The 23772-nt window shown below is 44.9% G+C and overlaps 1 long non-coding RNA gene across 3 annotated transcripts in view; it reads left to right on the top strand.

Annotated features, from left to right (window-relative positions):
* The first annotated feature begins 5148 nt into the window (after window positions 1-5148).
* Window positions 5149-23772, top strand: part of Gm32124 — a 64670-nt gene continuing 46046 nt past the window's right edge. For 2 of the 3 annotated variants that reach the window (XR_003956548.1, XR_378144.3), the window contains exons 1-3: window positions 5149-5955; window positions 6486-6611; window positions 8999-9102. This is a non-coding gene — a long non-coding RNA (predicted gene, 32124). Of the gene's footprint in view, window positions 5956-6485; window positions 6612-8998; window positions 9103-11223; window positions 11301-23772 lie in introns of all 3 variants that reach the window. The other variant, XR_378145.3, reaches the window with a different exon arrangement.

The raw sequence follows: 23772 nt of genomic DNA, 5'->3' as shown, positions 1-23772 counted from the left end.
CAAGAGAGAGGATGGACATCTCTTTGGCAGCTTGGTGTCTACTCTGCACACTGAAACCATCCCAGGTCTGACTCAACAAAGTACCAGCACGGAGTCATCCGACCACTTCCTGGGTTTTCCCCCTCAAAGCTTTCACACCCAGCGTTGGCCTGCACTCCACCCTGCCAGAGGATGAGCTCAGCAGGCTGCGCAGGCGCGAAGGCCTGACAGACTGCTATGTAATGGTCCCCGGGGGCACCGGGCTTCCATCCCTGGAGGCAGGAGATGGAAGAGGGTTTGAACAACAGCAATTAGCTGGGGATTTTCTCCGTGTCTTGGTGAGAAACATCTGACCTCGAAACAAGTCTTTCTTTGGTGAAGAAGGGCGGTGTGTGCCTTACAGGAAACTCAAACATGACTTCAGAACATTACACACTGGATTAGGCAGAAGGGCACATGTGTGGCACCAGGGGGTGGGGTGGGGGGAGCTCGCCTCTGATTTTTAGAGCAGAAATACAACCGGAGCTTGAGTGAGGTTGTCAGCGGGGAAGCTTAGGCATGCTCCAGTCTGAGGGTCTTAGGCACTCACCGTTGGCAGATCACCGCGCCAGCCCTTCCTCCCCACCCCTTATTTCCTTCTTCTGCCAGCTTGCGCTCTCTGTTCTTCCCTATTTAAATATTTCTTCCTACTCAGAGCCCTGTAAGCACTTCATCACCAAAGTCTTTGATCTAGGAACAATAGCAGCCGTTTGAACAGCAGAAGAGAAACACTTGTTACATAATTTTACTTTCTCTCCAGACTTTGAACATATATCACCAAGTCAGGAAAACCTAGAGTGAAAGTTTCCAGGGCCGACCACACTCCAACCACACCCCGCCCAAGGCCCGACCACACCCTGATCAAGGCCCACCACGACTGACCACGCCCCAAACACGCCCCAACCTCCCCTGGCCTGCCTGCCTTTACATAGTGTTTTTATTTCTCACTCAGTTTGGTCACACTTTTCTGAGGCTAATTATGCACCGGCCTTGCAATCTTTACAAGATTTGCACATGACAAATTCTGATTTGCTTGTTACGCAGGGAAGGCAATCTTCAAGATGAAGCTTCATAAATAACCAAAAGGAAGACTTTTACACTCAACAGTAAAGCTAATTTATACTCACGAAAATTTTTTTTCTCCCACCATGCATTATACAGTGTCAGGCATAATATTTTAATCCCTACACTTTAGCACACATTTCAGCCTTCCTGGCTTTGATTGACCTATGGCGTCTCACTGCATCTTCATGGATTGTGGGACACAGAGGGCGGCAGCATATTATGGGCTGGAATGTGTTATTTTTCCACCTCTAAGTCTCCCTCACTTTCTTACATGGACACACACACACACACACACACACACACACACACACATACACAGATGATTATATTTAATGGTTTCCAAACTAAAATGACATCCCAGTCTCTTCTCTTACCTACCTGCTCTCCATTGGTTGTGCAAGCCTAAGTCCACCTATCAAAAGCAGCTCCAACAGTGTTTACCCAGCGAGTGGTGCACACCAACAATCTAAATATAGACACCATCTTTCCAAGTCCGCACCATGAAGCACTTTCAGTGACCCACCAGGTAAAGATGTGTCCCCACCAACAAGGTGCGAAGAGATCTGGTCTCTAGAAATTAGCACTGCTAATTAGCACATGACCTTAGGAGACAACATGACCTTCAGCAGAATATTATCTGTCTTGTTTCTTAGATTATGAAGAGAAAGGATAGGGAAGTGCTTGGAAGCCAGTGTGGATACTTAGATCTCTCACGTAGGCAACTTGAAAGGCCAACTGTGTCCATGGTTGAAAAACATTTCTTTGAGCTGTTTTCTTGTTTTGAGTCAGATCTTAATGAAGCTCGGGCTGGCCTCAAACTCACTATATGGGGTTTTTTTTTTTTTTTGGTTTTTCGAGACAGGGTTTCTCTGTGCAGCCCTGGCTGTCCTGGAACTCACTTTGTAGACCAGCTGGCCTTGAACTCAGAAATCCGCCTGCCTCGGCCTCCCGAGTGCTGGGATTAAAGATGTGCGCCACCACGCCCGGCTTGGATATTGGCCTTTGAACTCTAAAGCTTCTTTCTGCTTCTACCTCCCTGGTGCTGGGACTACTGAGGCGCACACTACCAGGTCCAGAATAAGCTATTTTTAAAACTTGTTGTAACTGACGTTGGAGAGGGATACTCCTGAGCTGAGTGTCCTAGGCACAGGGCAGCAATTCCTTCTCTTTCAATCCTAGGATCCAGACTTGACTGCTTCTGCATTTGGAAGGCAGCCTCAGCCATTTTCTCATGCTGAGACGTCGGGTGGACAGGGCTGGGCTTAGCATCCAGTTTCCTGCACACAAACCCAATCCCACCCTTGTTCGTCACTGACACCGCAGTGAGCTGGCCCCAGGTTTTGACTCAGAGATGGGAGCGTTATTTACAGAGAAGAATCGCCTCTTTTGCTGGGCTCGCTATGATTGGTTTATTAGCAGTGTAAACTCGATTTATGACACGCATCAGGGCATGTATCAGTGTAAGCCAGTGGGTCTCTCCAGCTACTTTCATAGGTGAACGTAAGCCTGCTCCCTCCACTGTGAGGGACCCCCATGCTCTTTAGGGAGTGAGGCTCTGCTTCTTTTTCTTTCTTGGTTTTCCCGCAGAACCCCAGTTACACAGACTTTTCAGAAGAGATGACAGACAGGTCCTTGGGATGACTGGCAGGGTGGAGAGCTCAGGTGCTATGAAAAGGGCTCACCATGCCATGATTGACTGAGAATCCTCTCCATGCTCCAGAAGACAGCCTACTTGAATGCCTCCCACCACGGACGCTCAGCTGCCGCTGGGTACCAAGCCATGCAGATATGGAAGGGATGCCTAAAACCCTAAGCACAGGGGTGCTCAGGGCCACCTGAGCCACCTGCGCCACCTGGGTGGCTCTTGAGGCTGGTGCATGATAGCCCCAGGCTGGCACACACTCCTGCCAAGAATCACGGGCACCCTGCAAAGCAATTCAGGATCCCTTTTAGGAAACACGCAAAAGCTACGCAGAGTGAATTCTCTTCTGGTGCTTTCTAGTCAGGAGAGGGCGGTGTGAACACTTCTCAAAGGGTTATCATTCCAAATGCCAACCAGATCCAGGCACTGGGCCTCTTTCGTGTTGTGTGTGTGTGTGTGTGTGTGTGTGTGTGTGTGTGTGTGTGTGTGTGTGTTTCTGCCATGTTGGAGCATAGAAGGTTTGGGATCACAGGACAGGTGTTTTGGAAAACTCATCTTTGCAGCAGAGAGGGGCTGGAGAAACACAAGCCAAGCATTCAGTTGTAAACAACGCTCGATAGGGTGTTTGACATTTGTACTTAGCTGCATCAGTTACAGGTTTACCGATAATGTCCCGGAAGAAGGGGCATTTGGGAGAAGCAGAGATGGTGCCCTGAGCTGAAAGTGTAACTCTTTCCTTCTGTTTGCTTGTTTGCTGCTTTTCTTCTTGCGGCTCTGGGAATGGGGAGTGAGAGCCAAGGTCCTGTCAGGGTCTACCACTAAGCCACACCCCAGCCCAAATGGTTCAAATGGAAGAGCCTGGAATGCGAGAAGCTGAACCAGGGGTTGCCCTTAGGATCTCTAGGCTTCACCCAGACTCCCTCCATTGCCGGGAACCCTGGAATCCCAGCCAGCTCTAACTCCTGTTGCTAAAGCCTGCATAGCCTGTCTGCTGAGGGATTCTGGGGTGCCAACCCTCACAGGGCTTGGGTTATAGAATCTTCTCATGTCAGAAACCTTCAGGACAGTTGAACAGGAATCATGGCAACTATTTTACATTAATTTATGTTGGCCTGTGATTAGTTCTACCAGCTCTGCTTAGCACGGACTTGGTTTTTTTTGTTTGTTTGTTTGTTTTTTGTTTGTTTGTTTGTTTTTAAAGTTTTCTTTCCCTTCCCATCTTCCTTTCACCCTTCCCCTCCCCCACTCTCTATCTTCCCTTCTTTTTGTAACATAGCCCAGGCAGGCCTGGACTTACTTTGTAGCCCAGGAATCACTCTGTAGTCCGGGCTGGCCTAGACTTTGTAGCCTAGGCTAGCCTAAATCTCATTCTATACCCCAGGCTGGCCTGGAACTCATACTGTCTATTCAGTCAGCTCCACCAGGGTCAGACAAGCACTCAGGTCCTCTGGTTTTGTAAACTCTTCTCATTCATGAGCCTTCTTTCACCTTCACCCTGAGATGTCCTTGGGTCTTTCCCAGCATTCCCAGGTGGCCTTGCTTTCGTCATTACTGTTCCTTCAAGTTGGTGCAGTGTTGAAACTGTCTCCTGACCAGTGTGGTCTTGGAGTGGCAGCTATTCTTTTTTCTTTTCTATCCTTTCTTCTTGGAGGCCACAGGCCGTGATGTCCCCTCAGTGTCATCTTCACAGGGATCATATGACAATGCACGGTAACTGATCCTGGTCAGAGGCACATGGGGCCCAGCTGGGGGACCCTCACTCCCAAGGTGACCATTAAAGTACAGGACAGAAACAAGGGCAGTGAGCGCTGTGACCACGGCAGAGTTTAGCCAATGACAGGGAATTTGTGAAGATTGGTTCTGCATCTTGACACATCAGGACTCCCTATGGCTCCTTGGTGGGAGGGGACATTAGAAAGGTCAGTTCCAGCAACTCAGGGAGGGGACAAGGCCTCTGGAGAAGAGCCACCTTCTTAGGGACCCGCAGTGTCACGGCAGGCTGGCTTTTCTTCTGACACACCTGTTTCCTTTCCCCTGATTTCTAGCAGGGGATGTCTATTGCCCGTCACATCTGGAAGCAACAGAAGGCGGCTACAATCTAACTTCCCAGAGCTCTCAGGATGAAAGGAGGGTATGAGGGAGAGGCTGAAGATGTGTTAGCCCCGCAGTCGCTGAAGTTCACCTGGCGCTATCAGTGTGGAAAGAACAACCTGCCTGTGGCCCAGGAAGGCGTGCTACTGGTGTACACAGCGAACAAAACAAAACAAAATAAGGACTTGCACTCTGTGTGCAGACAGAGATGGGGGAGGGCAGGGATAAGGTGGGGAGTGCTGTCTATCTCTAAAGGCTTCTCCCAGGAAGTGTGTTGTTAGCTGGACATCAAGGTGGAGCTGCTGCAGGCTGACAGAGGAGCTTGTGGGCAGGCAGGGTGGGTGGGAGACTGACTATATACATCTCCATCTGGAGGACAAGGCAGAGAGGAGGTGTGACTACAGAGGGTGGTGATCAGGGAAGGGGGATGGGACCAGCTCCTGGGCAGAGAGCTCGGAGCTGGGACTGTATTCTGTTTGACTATCTGCAGTAGGCAAAAGGTACAGCCAAATGCCACTCAACACTAGCTGCGGGGAGCACAAGGTGGTGTTCTTGCTGGTGTGAGATGAGGTGCGGTTGGAGCTCACACAGGAACAACAGCCTTTGCAAGAAGTGAATGTGCTCTTAACCTCTGAGCCATTTCTCCAGCCCACGCCTGCTTCCTCTAGGATATCTCTGGCCCGACATTTTTTAACGTTGTAAAGACCCAGGAGAAGTGTCAGATGAAATGCTGTTTGGAGACAATGGTAAATAATAAAGAGACATGCATCATTCATGTTTTATGTTCCTGAACATACTGAATGGGAAATTTAATTCTTATATACCTAGTCATAGCCAGTTTACAGGAAACACTTAAGTTTTTTTTTTAATCAATAAAGGGAGTCATACTTTTAATTTCTTTTCTCAGGGAACAGAGGCAGGAAAATCTCTATGAGTTTAAGTCCAGCACAGTCTACATAATGAGTTCCAGGACATTCAGAGCTACATAGCAAGAATCTGTCTCAAAAGAAAATTATTTTTTCCCAATGAGATGCTACTGGTGTACACATGAACCCTGAAGGGAAGAAACATGGAGTAGGGTCACAAGGAGACAATTGCTGGGGGTAAAGGCAAAGCCTTGGAGTGACAACAACTTATGGGTAAGTATTTTGGAGTCTAGCAAGCTTATCTTTAATGCTCACAACATTAGGACAGGGTAGATGTAATTTTATCCTGGTTTTCTTGGTAGAGTCACAGAAGTTCAGGTTATCCTGTGCTGTGCCGTGCACAGATCCATTCCCAGCGCCATCAGCAGAGATGAATCCCCAGCCCTGGGCTCAATAGACCCTCATTTTCACTAACAGCAGATTCTCAAATCTGTCCTATTAGCTTCCTGGTGGCTTTGGGGGAAACTTTATGGCTGAGTGTGATTGACAGGATTCATACCATACAACATCTCCAGACCCCAGGATTCTAACATCAGGGCAGCCAGAGATGCCTAGAGTTAAATATGGTCTTCTAAGATTTCCTTTCCATGGGCAGGATGGGTCACCTGTCACTTTTAGTGAGTCAGTTAATTATTAGCACCTGATCACATTGTCACTGTGGTGTAAAAATGTCCTGGACTACAAAAGTGTGATAATAAGGTGAGTGATGTTTGTTTTGTTTTGTTTTGTCTTTGTTTTTACAGGTATTGATTTTGTGTATGCATCTGGTAAGGCGTGCAGGTGGAGGTCAAAGGGTCATTTGTGAGAATCAGTTCTCTCCTTCTGCCAAATGTATCCTGGGGGTTGAGCTCGTGACACCAGTATTGGTGGTAAGCCCCTCTATCAGCTGAGGAACCTTGTTAGTCCAGTAACTCCCTCTTTGTGTGATAGATCTAGACACCACAGATGTCTGTATGAATTTTGCTTTCCTTCAAGCTATACCATTAATTGGTCACTTTTCATGTTTCTGTGGCCAGATACCTAGCAGGGAGGAGCAGCAGAGAGGAGAGTTTGCCTTGGCTCACACTCTGAGTTCAGTCCACCATGGTGGGGAAGGCACGATGGGGGGACTGGCTCTCCGGATGGAGGCAGGGTTGTGATTATGAGGTTGCTTACTCACACCTGAGCTAATGAGGAAACAGAGCAGGGACAGGAAGTGGGTCTGAGTTGGAAACATCTTGGACCACTCCTGGTGACCCACCTTGTTCAGTGAGAATTCAAGATTCCCCAGTCCTACAAAATAACACCACCATGTAGGACCAAGAGCCGAAACATGTGACCCCGTAGGGGGACATCTCACATTCCTATCACACTGTATGCTAAACCATCTCCCCTCATGACTCTGTCATCCCTGTCAGGACAGTTGATGAGAAAAACATGTCTTCTGTCAGTCTTCTTCTAGCCCCGTTTGAATGTGGCTCCCATCTGCAGTGGTCATCAATCAATCCATATTGATTCTCTGATTCTCAGAAATATTTGCAGGACATCCAAGAGCAGGGTTCTCCCCATTGCCACAGTTTTAAGCTCAGTAGCAATTCTGGCCAGGCCATTTGCAAACTGTCCTGCACGGTGACTTAATGGTGACTTTCACAGTGGAACACTGGGGTCTTAGGGCATCTAACACAGGCACTGCCCCTCCTGTCCTGTGGGTCCTCATCTTTTCCCTCCCCTATTCCAACAGCAGGCCTATCTCTACGAGCGAAACCTTTACTGTAGTCTTAATGGAGGGTTGGATTAATAATTAATTTGAATTTATATTAGACATCATTTTACCTAGAGTAAATCTCTTAGAGCAGTGCTTCCAGCAGTCTAGAGCTTGTCAGCACAGCCGGGCTTCTCCCCTTCCCTCTGATATGATCTTACTCATTCTTAAGTACTTGATGTATGTTCGCATGGGTCCCAGGGAGATACCTGTCTCCCCCCCACACCAAATCTAACTATTGGGGCTGGGGAGAGTGCTCAGCTACAGTGTTGACACACAAGCCTGGCCACTGGAGTCTGATACCCAGAAGTTATATGAAAAATCATGAAAATCTAGGCACCCTGGCAGGAGCTTCTGACCCCAGTGCTCAGGAGGCAGAGACGTGTGGTTCTCTGTGTTTGGACTTGGTAATCTAGACAAATTGATGGTTTCCAGGCTAGTGGGAGACCCTGCTTCAAAAAAAAAATGCCTGAGGAACAACATCTACATATACCTGTACACACCTGCATACAAGCACATACATACATATAGAAACAAACACATCTACAGCCCCAGGCACGCGCGTGCGTGCACACGAGCACACACACACACACACACACACACACACACACACACACACATGCATACATGCATTCACAGCCCCTAGGTACAGAAACCAGAAACAATACAGATTAAGTTACTGCTGAGTATCATGGACTGCTTATGTACTAAATATGTGTTAGACAAGTCACACATCATCTTGTTGAATTCTCCTAACAACCCCCCAGCATGACAGAATCCAGCTGTGTCCATTCAACCAGTCATCCCATGACTATCCCCTGTCCACTTCTGTATGTGACATGGAATCCAGACCATGAGAATGCATTGTTGCATAGGATGCAGGGCAGGTGTGATTGACCTTAAAATATAGCCAAGGAAACAGATGATTGACAGGAACGTCTATGAGATCGTTTGAGGCAGCAACAAGTGGCACAGAGATACTTAGGCTAGTTTGAGAAAGACTGACATTCAACAGAGTGGTCATACCTAAGACATCTTTTAGGTGATTTGAGGCCTAAATGATAAGAAAAAGTCAGGCATAAAAATACGTAGGAGAAGAAAATTCTAGACAGAGAACAGTAAGCACAGTAGTTCTGGGACTGTTGACAAATGAAGACGAGGATGAAGGAAGCCAATGGCCAAAGCATAGCAGAGGGTAGAGGGTTAGATCAGGATGAGGTCAGAGTGGTTGCAGTGCCTTATGGGTAATAGGAAAGGGTTTAGATTATATCCTGGGATCACAATGGAGGAGTGGCCTAATCTGATTTATAATTTGAAAAGATCGCTGTGGAGAATGAACTGTGGGCATCCTGTATTATTAATGAATTGTAGGACTAGAGTCACGGTTTGGTTTGGATAAATGTCCCTCCATATGGCCTATGTGGTAAAGGTTGGCTCTCCAGCCTGTGGTTTTGTTAGAGATGGTTAAACCTTCAGGGTGTGGGGCTAATCAGTTTCCTGCCCTTTATTTTCCAGCCATGATAGCGGCAGTTACAGTCCCTATGCTGCCCCCAACAAGGTGGGTTCAGAGCACCAGGACCTATCAGCCATGAACTGGACCTTATAAAACGTCAATTGAGGTAAACCTTTGCCCTCTATAAGCTGATTGACTGATGCATTAGTTTACAATAACTTAAAGCACATTAATGTGATGGGTGACTGGCTCAGGAGAAAGTCAGGCTGGCTTGGACCACTTAGAAGTATTCAGGACAGATGCAGGGGAAGTTTAGGGGTGCTCAACCATTATGAACTGGGATGGAAGTAAGCAAGACTGACTGGAGGATAATGAAGGTCGGCTCTGTTAAGCCGTGTCATGATTAAGACGGCCATTAGAGTTGGGGAAGACAGGATTGTTTGCTTAGGAGGGTATCAAAAAAGGGAAGTCGAGTTTTGCCCTTTAGGCTTTCAATACAGAGATCCTGCTGTATATATGCATTTAAGGCTCACTAGTCAGAGCTGGATGCACACATAAGGACATTGTTATCATCTTGGCTTGTGGTGGTAGCTGAAGCCATAGAACGGAGTGGTCCCTTACACCCGGCCATGTAATAAAAGAAGGCAAGAGAGGCCCATCCCAAATCCCAAGTCGCTCTAAGATGTCAAGGTCAGGAGGGAAGCTCCCAGTGGAGGAATTAAAGGAAGAAGATGATAAAGTAGTCATGGAAGAGGGAGAGTGGAGTCTCTGGAAGCCAAGAAGTGAAAGCGTGTGACACTGTGGGTGGTCGGTTGGTGATGGCAGGGGATGAGAAGTCCAGGGAGAAACGAGAATGGAGCAGGAGTGACCGCAAAAGCGATGCCGGATCACAGGACTTCCTCAGGCTGTGACTCCTAGTCAAAATTCAAACTCAGTACACCTGCCCTCAAAGCTACCCTCAGCCTTGCTTCTGCAGGGGGAAGTGACCATTTCTGCTTCCTCTCTATCAGTCACCAAGGCCAGGAGGCACCAGAAAGCCAATGGGGTAGAAATGTATTCTAATTCAGAGGAAGGCTAGGAAGCACTAACCAGACAGACATCATGGTACAGATGGTGTGGGATGACCTACACCCAGCCCAGAGGATCTCACCTGGGGAAGGCTTTGCCATTGCTGTACTCATGTGAACAATGATCATTAATTCAGGGCATCATTGCTCCCTCCACCTAAGTAGTAATTCAGGATACACACTGATTATGGCATCTATACTTCTGAGAATCCAATCTCTTTTGCTCTGTCCTCAGTCAGCATAGCTGGATCTCTGTCTGAAGACATATGTAAGAATGCTTGAAATTCTTATAGCACTATACCACTCATTCATATATTTATCTCTAAAGCCCTCAGTTTATCTGCCCACTTACACTCTTTTATCCATGTACCACTCATCCATCTATCCACCCATCCAAACACAACCTATCTACATATATTTCCATACATCCATTTAACATCCTTCTTAGTATCCATCCACACAACCATCCAAGCATCCCTCATGCACACACCCATTGACCCATCTTCCCATCCACCCACATATCTATTCACACACCCATTCACCCATTTTTTTAAGTATCCATCTTCATCCATCTACCCATCAATCCATCTATGTATCCCCCCACTCATTCATGGATTCACCCATCTATCTATTGGACACAGAGGCATGGACAGTTTAAGAAGTTTGTCCTGGGTGTTAGGTGTCCACATATGGATTTGAACCCAGGCAAACTGGTTCCTGGGAACTGTCTTTCAAACCCCATCTCACAGTCCTGTACTAGGGCTGGGTTTGCATTTATAAGCAATGAAAATCTTATGTCACTTCAAGTATTCCCACTTCCCCAGGATAGCACAGTTCCATGGAGAAAACATACAGTATCTGAGAGCTTGGATGGATATTACATATTTATTACATATTTATTTATTCAAACGTCTGAAAATACTGTGGTGGCTCCCAAAATCTGAACGTAGGTAGCAGGTGCCAGTGGTAGTCATGGGCCTGGGGCTGAGATACTATCACATCATAGCAAATTTATTTCAAATATCTTAAAAAAAATCATGTATACTGATTCCTACTCAGAGTTATAACAGTTATTGGGTCTAGTGTTCCATTTCATTATGTAATACATTAGTAAAAGCTCATGTGTTATTATGGTTTGAATTTGCTCTCTAAGTCTTGATAACACTATTTCAGTAAAATCAGTTTCTTTTGTAACTGAGTACATTTAACATCATTACTAGGAGCTTCTCCAAAAGTGGAAGTCCAGATCCAGGCCATTCATGATGTGAGGCCTTTGGCCGATGCCTTTAAAACGGAGGTTAGTCATGCGATACACACCCTCTATCTTGGGTTCCATTACCTGGTAGCAACTCTGTAGAATTTTGACTTCTAGTGATGAGAAATTCATTATATAATTTTAAAAAATGCTTTTCACTTCTTTAAAACTTATAGTTAGGGCTGGAATACAACTTAGTTGGTAGCGTGTCAGCTTCTCATGCAGGAGGCTGAGTTTCACCCCCACCACTGCATACACTGGGTGTGGTAGCACATGCCCCTAACTCCAGTCTCCAAGCAGCTACAAGGTCAGAAGTTGAAGGTCAGCCTTGGCTGTATATACACAGTGGCTGTATATACATAGTGAGTTATGGGCCAACATAGGCAGCATTAGTCCCTGTCTTAAAAAAAAAAAAACAGAGAAAAGTACAAACAAAACAACAAAATAAAATAACACACACACACACACACACACACACACACACACTCACACACAGTGTCACAGTCACAGTTCTTGAGTGGAGAGTTATAAGCCTGTGGTGAAATGCCCCTCCCTTCTCTGCTTCAGGACCTACCCTCCCTTAGAGATAAACTAAAAGTGAACAGCTGTCTTTGAAATCTGTTTTCTGGAAGTCAGACATCTTTCTGACTTCCTGGGGCTGGCATTCCCTCACTCTTACGAATCTCCACAGCACGGACACAGCCATCACACAAGTTTCCTGTCCCTGTCAATCCAGCCTTCAGTTAATTCTTCCCTGAAATTCATAATCGAGTCTCAGTGCCCCTCCTTCTCCCTCAGTGCTCTCAGATAGGAGAGCGGACACAGCAGCAAACCCAGCACGTCTGTCTAGGTAAGGCCCTGCTCCCCCCACCCCCACTCTGGCTTTCCTGGATTCCCTGTCTGTGCCAGCATTACTGGCTGCGTTTGTAGGTCCACATCTTCCGTCTTTCGCCATTTAGCGTGAGACTTGTGTCTATGACAATGTTACTCATTTTTCTCTTCCTTCACCATCATGCAAATGGTCACCACATCCCAGCTCCGGGATTCATGAATTTTCATACTGGTGTACACCTTCCTGGCAAGTCCCGCCTATTTCTTTTGGGGGGAAAAATGATCTTTCCACAACCATCTCCCAGTTGGCAGCCACCGCCTTCTTCCCACCGAGTCACAGTGAAGTCTGTTTTCCTTGGCCGGTGCTGTAGGTTTGTAGCAGGGAAGGAAGGAATTCAAGACCTGAGAACCATGGCCTTGGGTGTGGCCTCAACACCGTAGCAGAGCACAGTTACGGCTCTGATCAGAGGAAACTTGGCCGCAGAGAGCCACATCCCATTGCCTTACACAGCCGTGAATGCCATTGTCAGACCCTTGAGCCCAGACTCTTAATGAAGTGTTTCAAGACAGGAAACTGCAGAGGGCGTGGTTGTGGGCAATGCTGCTTTGTCCTGCTCAGATTTTCTTTGTTGTCACTCAAAAATAAAACATATCCAGGGTCACTTTTACTCCAGAATGCAGAAAGAGTGGCACTCCGAATTTTTCCAACTGCAGAGGGAGTCTGTCAATATTGCTCCTTTCTTCTCCCCAGATGTTTTGTTTCCAGGTTTTAAGCCTCGGATTGATTATATCCTTCAGGCATGAGTAAGATAAAATAAAAAGAGTAAAAAAATAATTTTCTCCAGTTCTGGATTCTTAATCTTAAGCATAAGCCCTTTGGGATGTTACTAATAGTAATTTGTAGTATTCTTGAAGTTACATCCATAAGGAGACCTTGTGGTGGGCGTGTGGCTCAGTCAGGACAGTACTTACTTAGCATGCACGAGGCCCTGAATTTGATCCCAGTACTACTACATAAACTGGACATGGTGGCAGACACTGGTGATCCCAATACTGTGTAGGTGGAAGGTTATCCTCAGCTACATAGAAAGTCTAGCCTGGGTTACATGAGATATCCTGTCTCCAAAAAATCAAATCAGAGCAGAACCAAACACCTCAAAAGAAGTAGTCACAAAGCAAAGCAAGGTGCCAGGAGAATTAAAGTGGAACACCTTCACAGAAGCACCCGTTTCCTTAGTTTGTAAAAACCTATTTTCTTTGTGTGTGTGAGACGTTGGATTCCTCTAGAACTGAAATTCCTGACTGTTGTGAGCTGCCCAATATGGGCACTGGGAACCCAATTCAGGTCTTTTGCAGGATCAGTAAGTACTGGTAAGGCTGAGCCTTCTCTTCAGTACCGTTTGTCTGTCCTTAACCCAAATACTCACATGTCTTTCAATGCCATCAAGCAATGCCTGGGAAGGTATTGCAATTCTCTGTGTAGATCAGTTTCCATGTATCATGTCCATCCCATTTAAACAGCCTTTAAGACTTCTTGTAGTGCAGTTCTATGATGAAGAATTCAAGTTTCACTTTCTGGATGCTTTTTATCAGACCTCCACTTCTTGAAGAACATTTCACGGACACAACATTCAGTTTGTTGATGCCTTTGCTTTCTTTTTAACATTTTAAAGAGGCCTTTCCATTGTCTCAACCTGCAAAGCTCTGCCGAGAAGCCCATGGTTGGCCCTGTCTTCATGCTTTTCTCTGGGATCTTTTGGGTCAGAGGACACCAGTGGTTGTTTTTTCTCTAGTCCTGGAATTTAGCAGTCTGATTTTTGATGTGCTATGATTTTGCTTTCTTAGGAGTTTATAATGTTGGAGACTCAAGGGAATTTCCAAATCTTTGAACTGGAAAAGGGTTAGGGCACTCTTTCCCCAAATATTTTTCTACCCAACTCTCCACACACATATTTCTTTTGAAGTTATGGTTGCACCTGTACCTCACCTGTACCTAGAAGTCTCTCTCTGTGTGTGTGTGTGTGTGTGTGTGTGTGTGTGTTGAGACAGATCTTGCTCTATATCTGAGGATAGCCTGGAATTTTCTATTTAAACCAAGCTGGCTTTGAACTCACTCTGATCCTCCTGATTCTGCATTCCCAGATTTGCATTCTGTTTTGAAAATTTCTCATTTTGCCTGTTCCCTTACTCCCAAGCGTCATACTCCAGTCTACCTGTTGTTTAGTGTCTGTTCTGAATACAATCACTCCGCTGAATGTGTCGTTGTTGTGTGAAGTTGTCCCACAACTTGAGCACTATCCCATGACTGTCCAAAGAGCCTCACTGCATGACATTTTTTGAAGAAGCTTTTTTAACATGTTAAAATATCAACTCACCACGATTATATATTATTGTAATTATTTTAAAAATCATCAACATCTTCCTGAAACAGACATCCTTCCTCCACCAAGGACACCTCTCTGCCCTGATCCCAGAGTGCTGAAAAGTAGGGTATGTGGCTCAGCCTCCGAGGGAAGAGTGCACAGGAATGAATAGATAAGTCAGATTTTCTGAGAAGTGAGCTCTTTTCTTCTGTGCTGGTTAAGAAAGGCTAAGAAGTCACTCTAAGCATTTCAAAAATTGCGATATAAGTGATATGTGTAGAGCCCTAAAAAGAAAGGATTAGCACGTAAGAACAGTCGCCTCTTTAAAATTACACTTATTTATTGAGTGTGTGTATGTGCCTGTGTGTGTGTGTATGTATGTATGAATGTGTGTGTGTGTGTGTGTATGTGTATATATGTACGTGTGTGTATGTCTGTATGTGGGTGCCTGTGTGTATATGTATGTATGTGTATATTTGTGTGTATGTATGTATGTGTATATTTGTGTGTATGTATGCATGCATGTATGTGTGTGCATGTGTATGCATGGGTGGGCGCATGCACCCATGCCATGTTGTAAATGTGGAGGTCAGAGGATGACTTTCAGGAGTTCGTTCTCTCATTCCTCCATGAAGGTCTTAAGGATAAGGCTTAGCATCAGGCAGCTTAACCCACAGAAACAGCCCATTGGCTCATAAATTCACCTCCTACAGCATGCAGTTAAGAGACTTCCCATGCTACACAGGACAGACTGTTCATTTACAACCTTCCTTTTATTGATTGATTGATTGATTGATTGATTTATTGATTTATTGTTGTTTTTTTTTTTTTTTTTCCGAGCAGGGTTTCTCTGTGCGGTCCTGTCCTGGAACTCACTCTGTAGACCAGGCTGCCCTCGAACTCAGAAATCCACCTGCCTCTGCCTCCCAAGTGCTGGGATTAACGGTGTGTGCCACTACCGTCCTTGCTCTCAAAGGAAACCACATACCTATCATCAGTTATTTTCATTTTTCTTCCTCCTCCCAGTCCCGGGAGACACTGATTTATCTACACTCTATGTTTTCACCTATTGGCTCTTCAGATGAATAAAACCTTGCAATGTCTGCCTTTGTTCACTTAGCAGGGGGCCATCACTAAGAAGCACAGTATCACAAACATTCTTGTCCTGCATTGTGTGGACACACATGTTCATTTTTAGTTTTAATTGTTAGTTTTGTCAGCTTGACACAATCTAGAATCACCGGGGAAGTGAGTCCCAGTGAAGGACTGTCTAAATCAGTCTGGCCTGTGGACATGCCTGTGAGAGATCATGGTAATTGAGATGAGAAGATCTGTCCACTGTGGGTGGCACCATTCCCCAGGCAAGGGAACCTGAACTGTGTAACAGTGGGGAAGGTGAGCTGGGCACACACATACGTGCACTAATTCATTGCTCTTTGCTCTTGACTGTGGGTGTGTTGTGGCCAATACTCTCAAGTTCCTGGTGCTTGAGAAAAGAACTGTAACTTAGAATTATGAAGCAGATTAAAAAAAAGTTGTTAATTTTGAAGAAATCCATTTTGTCCTTTTTTTTTCTCTCCATTGTCCATGATTCTGGTGTCTTAACTAAGAAGTCATTGTCTGAATGAAGCAGTGAGTGATAGTTGTGTGGCTATATATGCTTCCATAGCCTCATCCCTTGAGCCATGTAAACTGTAGTCTTTGTTCCACTCTCAGTTTATATTTACACATGATGGGGGATATTTTCAAACTGTTTAGATTGATTTGAATTTCAGTGTGCATCTTAGATGGCCTTCCTCTTAAATGTCCCTCTATCTAGTACAAAATAGCAAGGGGACATTACTTTCCTTTCAGTGAAAAGCTTTTCAGTTAACACCAATCAACTGGCATTTCTCTTTTAAGAATGTGAAAGACACATGCTCTGGAATTTTAGGCTTTTTTCTTTTGGGTCATGTTACTTGATAGCCAGTCTGACCTTGATCTGCTTTTTGGTCCCAATTAAGAAAAATGTCCACTTAGATTTCAAATAGCTCTCTTGGAACTCTATTGGAAGACAGATATTATATATGAAATATAATATCTTATATACTAGATATTTTAATATATATGTATATTTAAATTCAGCTTTAGAAGACCATATACGTTGTGGCCATGTACAAAGTTGATTTGTGTAGCTATAATAACCAAACAGCTAAATTGAAATACCAAGCCTTCTTCAGTTAGGATTATATTTGCTAAGGATCAAAAGACATTAATGTCTCCTTTAAAGGAAATGTGGAGTTGTTTTTAATGGATTGTTTTAAATTTTCTGTCTTGCCATGGCATTATCAATACGGCTTTGGGGGTTAAATGCCTCATTTAGCAGTAAGACTTTCTTCCAGTGATGTTTTGGAGATTTTTTAAAAGTGATTGTTAAGCTGATGAGATGACTCAGTAGCTCATCAGGTAAAGGTGCCTGCTGTCCAGGCTCTGTCCTGAGTTCAAGCTCCGGGAACCGTAGCACAGAAAGTAAAATCTGTCCTTTGACATTTGAATGTGCGAGTGCACACTTGCACATATATGTGCACACATACACACAGATACAGTAAATCAGGGTTAAAATATTAAAATAACTCTGTTGTACCCCACCCAGTGGGTGGGAAACTTGTCCTGTACCCCTTCCTTTTGATAAGAAGGTTCTACTTAAGTGCATCATAGCCTTTGTGAGTGTCACAGATGTGTGGATGAGCACTAACCATTGTGCTGACTAGAAACAGAAATCTCTTTTCTCTCCCCCCTCCCCCTCTCTTTCTTCTCTCCCACCTCCTCTCTTCCTCTCTCCCCTCTTTCTTCTCTCCCTTCTCCTCCCCTCCCTCACTCCATCCCTCTTTCTTTTCTCTCCCCCTCTCCCTTCTCCCTCCCTGTCTCTTTCCTCCCGCCATTTCTTTCTTATCTCTTTTCCTCTTTCTCTTCTCCCCCCTCTCTCCTCTCTTTCCTTTCCTCCCTCTCTCCCTCCTCTCTCTCCTCCTCTGCCTCCCCCTCTCTCCCTCTTCCTCCCTTCTCTCTTCTCTCTCTCTCACTCTCTCCCCCCTCTTCTCTCTTTCTTTCCCTTCTCTCTTTTCTCCCTCCTTCCCTTTCTCTCTCCCTCCTCTCTTTCCTTCTCTTCTCTGTCTCCTCCCCTTCTCTCTCCCCACCTCTCTCTCTCTCTCTTGCTCTCTCCTTCTCTTCCTCCCTTTTCCTCTCTCTCTCTTTCTCTCTCCCCTTCTCTCTCTCTCCCTCCCTCTCTCTCCTTGAGCATGCTTTGTAAGTCCTACTATCCTCTACCCAGAAGGAATTCTGCTGCACTAAGAGTCATTTGCAGAGCTTGGCAAGTTTATACGTACTTTCATTTCAGTTATTTGTAATTTTATTTTCCAAAGTGAGTGAACCAAATGGAAAATTCTAGCAAAAATGGCCTTTTAACCCAGTAGAATTTTGAAAAGCAAATCAAGGACTTTGTAGAGGGATCTAGGCACAGTTTATCTGGACAAAGCAGCTATTGGCCAATGCAAAATTCTGGAAGTTTCTTCAGGCTGGCATTTAGTATTCTCATATATATGCTGCTTGGTTCTCTGAAGACACTGATCTTCATAGTCCTTTGGCTGGTCATAGTTTCTGGGACAGCTTGCTGAGTGATATCATTAAAACAGAAAGAAAGCAAGGCTGCACCCAAACTATGGGGAGAAAACAGCAAAGAAACACAGAAATCTGTGTGCTCTTGACGTCACCTGTACAGGACCCTGGCTTGTCACTGGATGCTTTCTGGCTACAGCTTTCTGGTATTAGCTGAGGTTGAGAGGTCTTGAAAGGCCCAAGTAAGGCATATAAAAAAGTTCACATCTAAGCATCATTAAAAGTCCTTTCTCCTTATTTCAAACCATGGCTCATCTGCTGGAGCTGGGTATTCCCTTTCATGGACTGTGATTCCGTAGTTCCAGAGGAAAAGATAGAAGTCCCTGTGTAGCTTGTGACTGCTGCTTGGTCCGTGGGAACTGACAAGGAAAGACATTCATTCTGTTTTTGTTTTATTATACAGAAGCTTGCCTAACCGTTCAGAAGGGCGATACTTATTTTAAGCTATTGTATCAAGTATAATATTCTCCTTGGACTATATTCATTTGCTCAGCATATTATCCATTATATTACTAGGTCACCCATTTAGTTAGCTCAAATGTTCTTATTCAGTCAATAAATTTGTTCAGTGAGGATTTATTGAGTAATAACCAGTAGTAACTGGGCATAGGCATCCATGTTATGCTGAGATGAGAGAGAGAGAGAGAGAGAGAGAGAGAGAGAGAGAGAGAGAGAGGAGGGGAAGGGAGAAGGAGAAAGAGAAGAGGGGAGAGGGAGAGGGAGGAAGAGAGAGAGAGCACGCAATGGGCTATTTTTGGCGTTGTCAAAATAAGGGGATGCATACACAATGGGCCACTGTATTCAGAACTCGGGACTCCATGAGCTTCTTGAGATAGACAGTAAGCTTCATTTACTCCTATGTCTCCAGCTATGGCAAAGGCTCTCAGCTACATTTCTGTCGAGACTGAATCAACACCCTGGAGAGTTTGACGTGGCAATGTGTCCCAGGGGTAGCCTAGTCCAGCATTTAGACTTAGGAGTTTATCAAGGTGCCTCCAAAATCTGTGGAGAGGAAGAGAAGGACATCTGTAAATGGTATTATGTCTTTAAAATAAGTGTACACTGTGTAAAAGAGAGGGGAGGGGCCATCATAACTCAGTCAGTTCAATTTACTCTTTTCTGTCATTTCACAAACAAGGCAAATCTTTCTGCCAGCAATCTCCACCAGGTTACACATTATTTAATTTTTTTCTAAACAGCACATATATTTCACAGCATTTGCTTGGCTTTTAATTTCTTTAATTTGTGTGTGTGTGGGGGGGGTGTTTATGTCTATGTGTTGAGTGTGTGTGTTTGTGTGTATTTGTGTGTGCATGTTTGTGTGTGTGTGTGTATTTGTGTATATATGTGTTGTTGTTGTTGTTGATTAAGAAGGAAAGGAATGGTGGCAGCTTGTCAGCCTAAAAATAATTCTAAGAAGATCAAGTGGTAACGTAGGAAAGCCTTTGAAGATCCCTCATGTGCTCTGTCAGTGTCTGCGTGTGAAACTGCTTGAGGCCTCTTTAGTGCTGTGTGCGTGAACACTGTGAATAAATTCATTAAAACAATGCAGAACTCATCCGAGGCAGGAAAAAAGGAAATTCATTTTTTAATGACTAAAGACTGAGGGGTGGATTGTCTCTTAATTTCCCTGGCCTAATGGAGAACTCAAGTACAGGCAACCAGCTCCTGTTTGTCATTAAAAACCAGTTAGAACTGAGATTAGAGGACTCTGATGGAGGCTTGTCAATAAAGCCAACCCAAGAAAGATGTCTGGGAGATTACCAAGGCAGTCAGCCCCGAGCAAAGGCCAGAGATCCAGAGAGTAAGACCAACAATTAACCTTTGCAGCATTCATACAGAGCAAAGTGAGGGTGGGGAGATAGCTTACCTCCGAAAATGCTTGAGTTCTGAGCAAGGGTTTTCCAGAACCCACCTCAAAAAAAAAAAAAAAAAAAGTCAGATGTATTGGTTTGTGGTTTGTGCTAGGTATCCCAGCTCTGGGAAGGCAGAGTCTGGTGGGTTCTGCCAGCCTATGCCTACTTGGTGAGTTCAAGGACACTAAGAGATCCTGTTTCTTCCAAAATAAAACAAAATTTGGATGCATATAAGGAATGACATTTAGATTGTCAGCTTGCTTTCACAGCATTTACACAGTCTCTCTCTCTCTCTCTCTCTCTCTCTCTCTCTCTCTCTCTTCTCTCCCCATCTCTCTCTTTCTCTCCTCTCTCCCTGTCTCTCTCTCTCTCTCTCTAGCCTCTCTCCCTCTCTCCCTCCCTCTCTTTCTCTCCTCTCCCCAAAGCAGAAAAGACAATATTTCCAGAGTGTGTCCTTGAACTTCATAGCTGTAGGCATACATAAGTCCCCAAGACTGACTTAGACATTTCGAGGCTGAGAAGTGATGAAAGCAAATGTATGCGAGGAATGTCTGTGCCTGTCTAAGAGGCAAATCATAGCAAGCACGAAAGCTGCGTTCTTCCTGCTGTGGGAGTGTAGAGTGCTTTCAACTTCAGAGGATGGACGGATGGCAACTGTCTGTTGGACTTTTGTCTTGAATTTTCAAATGTGTTTCATAACACTGACAGTTCAAAGGCACATTTGTGCAAAAGAAGAAAAAAAAGCTATTTACAAATTCCAGAAGTCTGTGCATTTTCTTTTCTTCAAATGCCGTCTTGACCCCAACTGAGGGTTTGATAAAGACCACAAAACAGAAGGAACAACATGAGGTGGTAGTCACAGTAATGGGATGACCCAGCTACACCATGTGAGCATTGCGAAGTCTACCTTGATAGAGTAGTCAGAAGTGAGTGTTGCCAGTTTCAGCTGATACAAGAAAAATGGCAAAAAGTGGCAAGCAAGAAAGAGATAAGAAAGGTGGGCCACCCTCAGATGCAGGGCAGAAACATCATAGATAGAGAGGGTTGATGAAGAATGAATGCATGGCCAAGAGCCATGTCAACACACTTGCTGAAGTGACCCAGAGTCACAGGAATAGGTACCAGGAGACAGAAGAGAGCCAGGGTGTCCAACCCCTTAACTGTCATCTCCAAAGAAAGCAACATGGCAGAATGAACTCCTATTACAGTGAAGAGAAGGTGCTTTTGTGTGAGAAACTTTTTTGCTGGGTGTCTGAGACATACACAGCACATGTCTTGGTAAGAGAGTTGGTGGGGTTGACCAGATGGCTTGATAGGTAACCACACTTGTTGTGTAAGCAGGACAACATTAGGACCTAAGTTTGGGTTTCCAGATCCCATGTAAAGGCTGGGTGGGGGTGGTGACCTGTGGCAATCCCAGAACAGGGGAACTGACTGAGAATTCCCCAGCAATGCTGGCAAGTCAGCTGAGTGGAGACACTGAGCTCTGGGCTTCCTGAGAGAAGGTGCTGCCTCAACAATGAGGAATGTGATCAACATGACATCCAACACAAATCTCTACACACGTGTGCCCATGCCACTACATTCAAATGTCCCTACACACATGTGCACATGCTACCACATTCAAATGTCTCTATACACACATGTTCACATGTTGCCACATTCAAGTGTCCCTATACACATACGTTCACATGTTACCACATTCAAATGTCCCTACAAACATGTACACATGCTACCACATTCAAACGTCCCTATACATATGTGCACATGCCACTGCATTCAAATGTGCCATTGTATACACTTATAAACATGCTGTCACATTCAAATGTGCCACCACACACACACATGCGTGAACACATGCACACATTTCACACACACACATACATACCTATAGAAATTAAGTATGTATATACTTCTAAAAGCTAAACAGGAGCTGAAGATGGCTCAGCAGTTGGGAACATATGTTGCTGTTGTAGAGGACCTGAGTTAGGTTCTAAGCACCCACACTGGGTGACTTACAACCACCTTACTCAAGCTCTAGGGGTGTTTCACAACTCTGGCCTCTACAGACACCTACAGCCATGTGTAGTGTACAAATGTGTACATATACCTTTTTAAAAAGTTGGATAGGCATATAAAAAATGAAAACCAAGCAAAATCATGCCTATAACCCTCCTAAAAGTGACCTATTCCATCAGGTGTCCCTTACCCTCTTTTCAAACCATGCTTTATGCTGTTAGCATTATTCTTCAGTTACACAAAGAGACAGATGACAGAGAGACAGAGAGACAGACACATACACACCCCTCGAGTTCCCTGGAAGAAAATGGGCAGTTTTCTCCCTCTGAACAACAGACTAGCATTTACAGAGTTCTCTACTTATTGGTCCCACTTGATAGTAAGAACACGTTTCCATTTCCATACAGGTTCCCACTCATCGTGGCCTGTTTGAGACACATCCAAAATTTTGCGGACAATCAGGCTTGCTATCCTGGACCCAGACTAAGCCCCCTGCTTTTCCAGGAGAAATTTCAGATACTATATGCTAATGTGAATGGTGTTATTGCTATGCGGCCCGTGCTCATTTGTCTAATTCCAGGCACATCTGTGACTGCTTAGCTGAACTGGGGCCTCGGCATTCAGCTCTGTCTTCATTTGCTCGGGGGACACATGGTGTGTGTGGGAGACATCATCCTTTGTTTTTACAAATCAAACTCTTAATTAATTGCCGAACATACTGCAATTTGCTAATCAAGCTGTATTTTTAAAGACATTTCTGACTGATAAATAGCGAGTCATCTGGCTTCATAGTGTCCCTGCTTTAGACAAAGATGGCGAGAGTCATCGGAAGCGTTTCTTTTGTGTGACTTGCTCGTCGTGCTGAGCTTTGGAGGAAGTGGTTCTCCACTGAGTTCTCCCTGCGGTCCTCAGGCTGAGAGGCAATGCTCTCACGGTGCTTGGTCAAGCTTGCAGGTGCCGCTCATTGAACTTGGAATCTAAGCTTTCTTTTGCATGGGTTGTTTTGTATATTAAACAATGAAGACTGTAGACCTCTAGCCAGGAACTTGGCTATGCTTAGCAGAAGGCTTTGGCCATTTATCACACCCCAAAGTGCTCACAGGGTTCCTTTGACTTCTTAGACAAATGGAATGAAGGGAGACAGTAGCGAGCATGATTGCTGGCAATGGTAGTCACCTTCACTGAATTTAGAATCAGCCGTGAGACATAGCTGGGGTATGTCTGTGAGGCCATTTCTGGACAGGACTACCAGAGGGGATGAATGGCTCACCCCTAATGTGGGTGACACCTTGCCATGGGCTGAGCTGACTGAAAAGGGGAAAAGGAGTTAAGTCCCATCATGCATCTCTCTCGGCTTCATGATTGCTGGTGCGGTGTGAGCGGCTCCCACACTGTGAACTGTACCCCCAAACTTCGAACCAAAACAGCACTTCACTCCTCAGGTTGCTTTTGTCAGATATATTTAGCACAAAAAGCAACTAGTGGGTTAGACAAGAGAGGTAGAGAATTTCTTTCAAATAATTTTAAATTAAAGTAGGATGACATTATTTCTCCCTTTTCGTCTCCTCCCTTCACCTACTTCCATGCCCCCATCATGCCCTGTCAAATTTATGGCCTCTTTTTCTATATGTAATTGTTATATAGTTTTACACACACACACACACACACACACACACACACTTAACCTGCTTGTTATCTATTAATGTTACTTGTATATATATATAATTTCTGGGTTGACTACTTTGTATTTTATAACCAATTAGGGGCTCTTCCCTGGGAGAGACCACCTATTTG

Source organism: Mus musculus, chromosome 6 (assembly GCF_000001635.26).
Source record: "Mus musculus strain C57BL/6J chromosome 6, GRCm38.p6 C57BL/6J".
Taxonomy (NCBI): Eukaryota; Metazoa; Chordata; class Mammalia; order Rodentia; family Muridae; genus Mus; species Mus musculus.
This window is presented reverse-complemented; position numbering and strand designations above follow the sequence as displayed.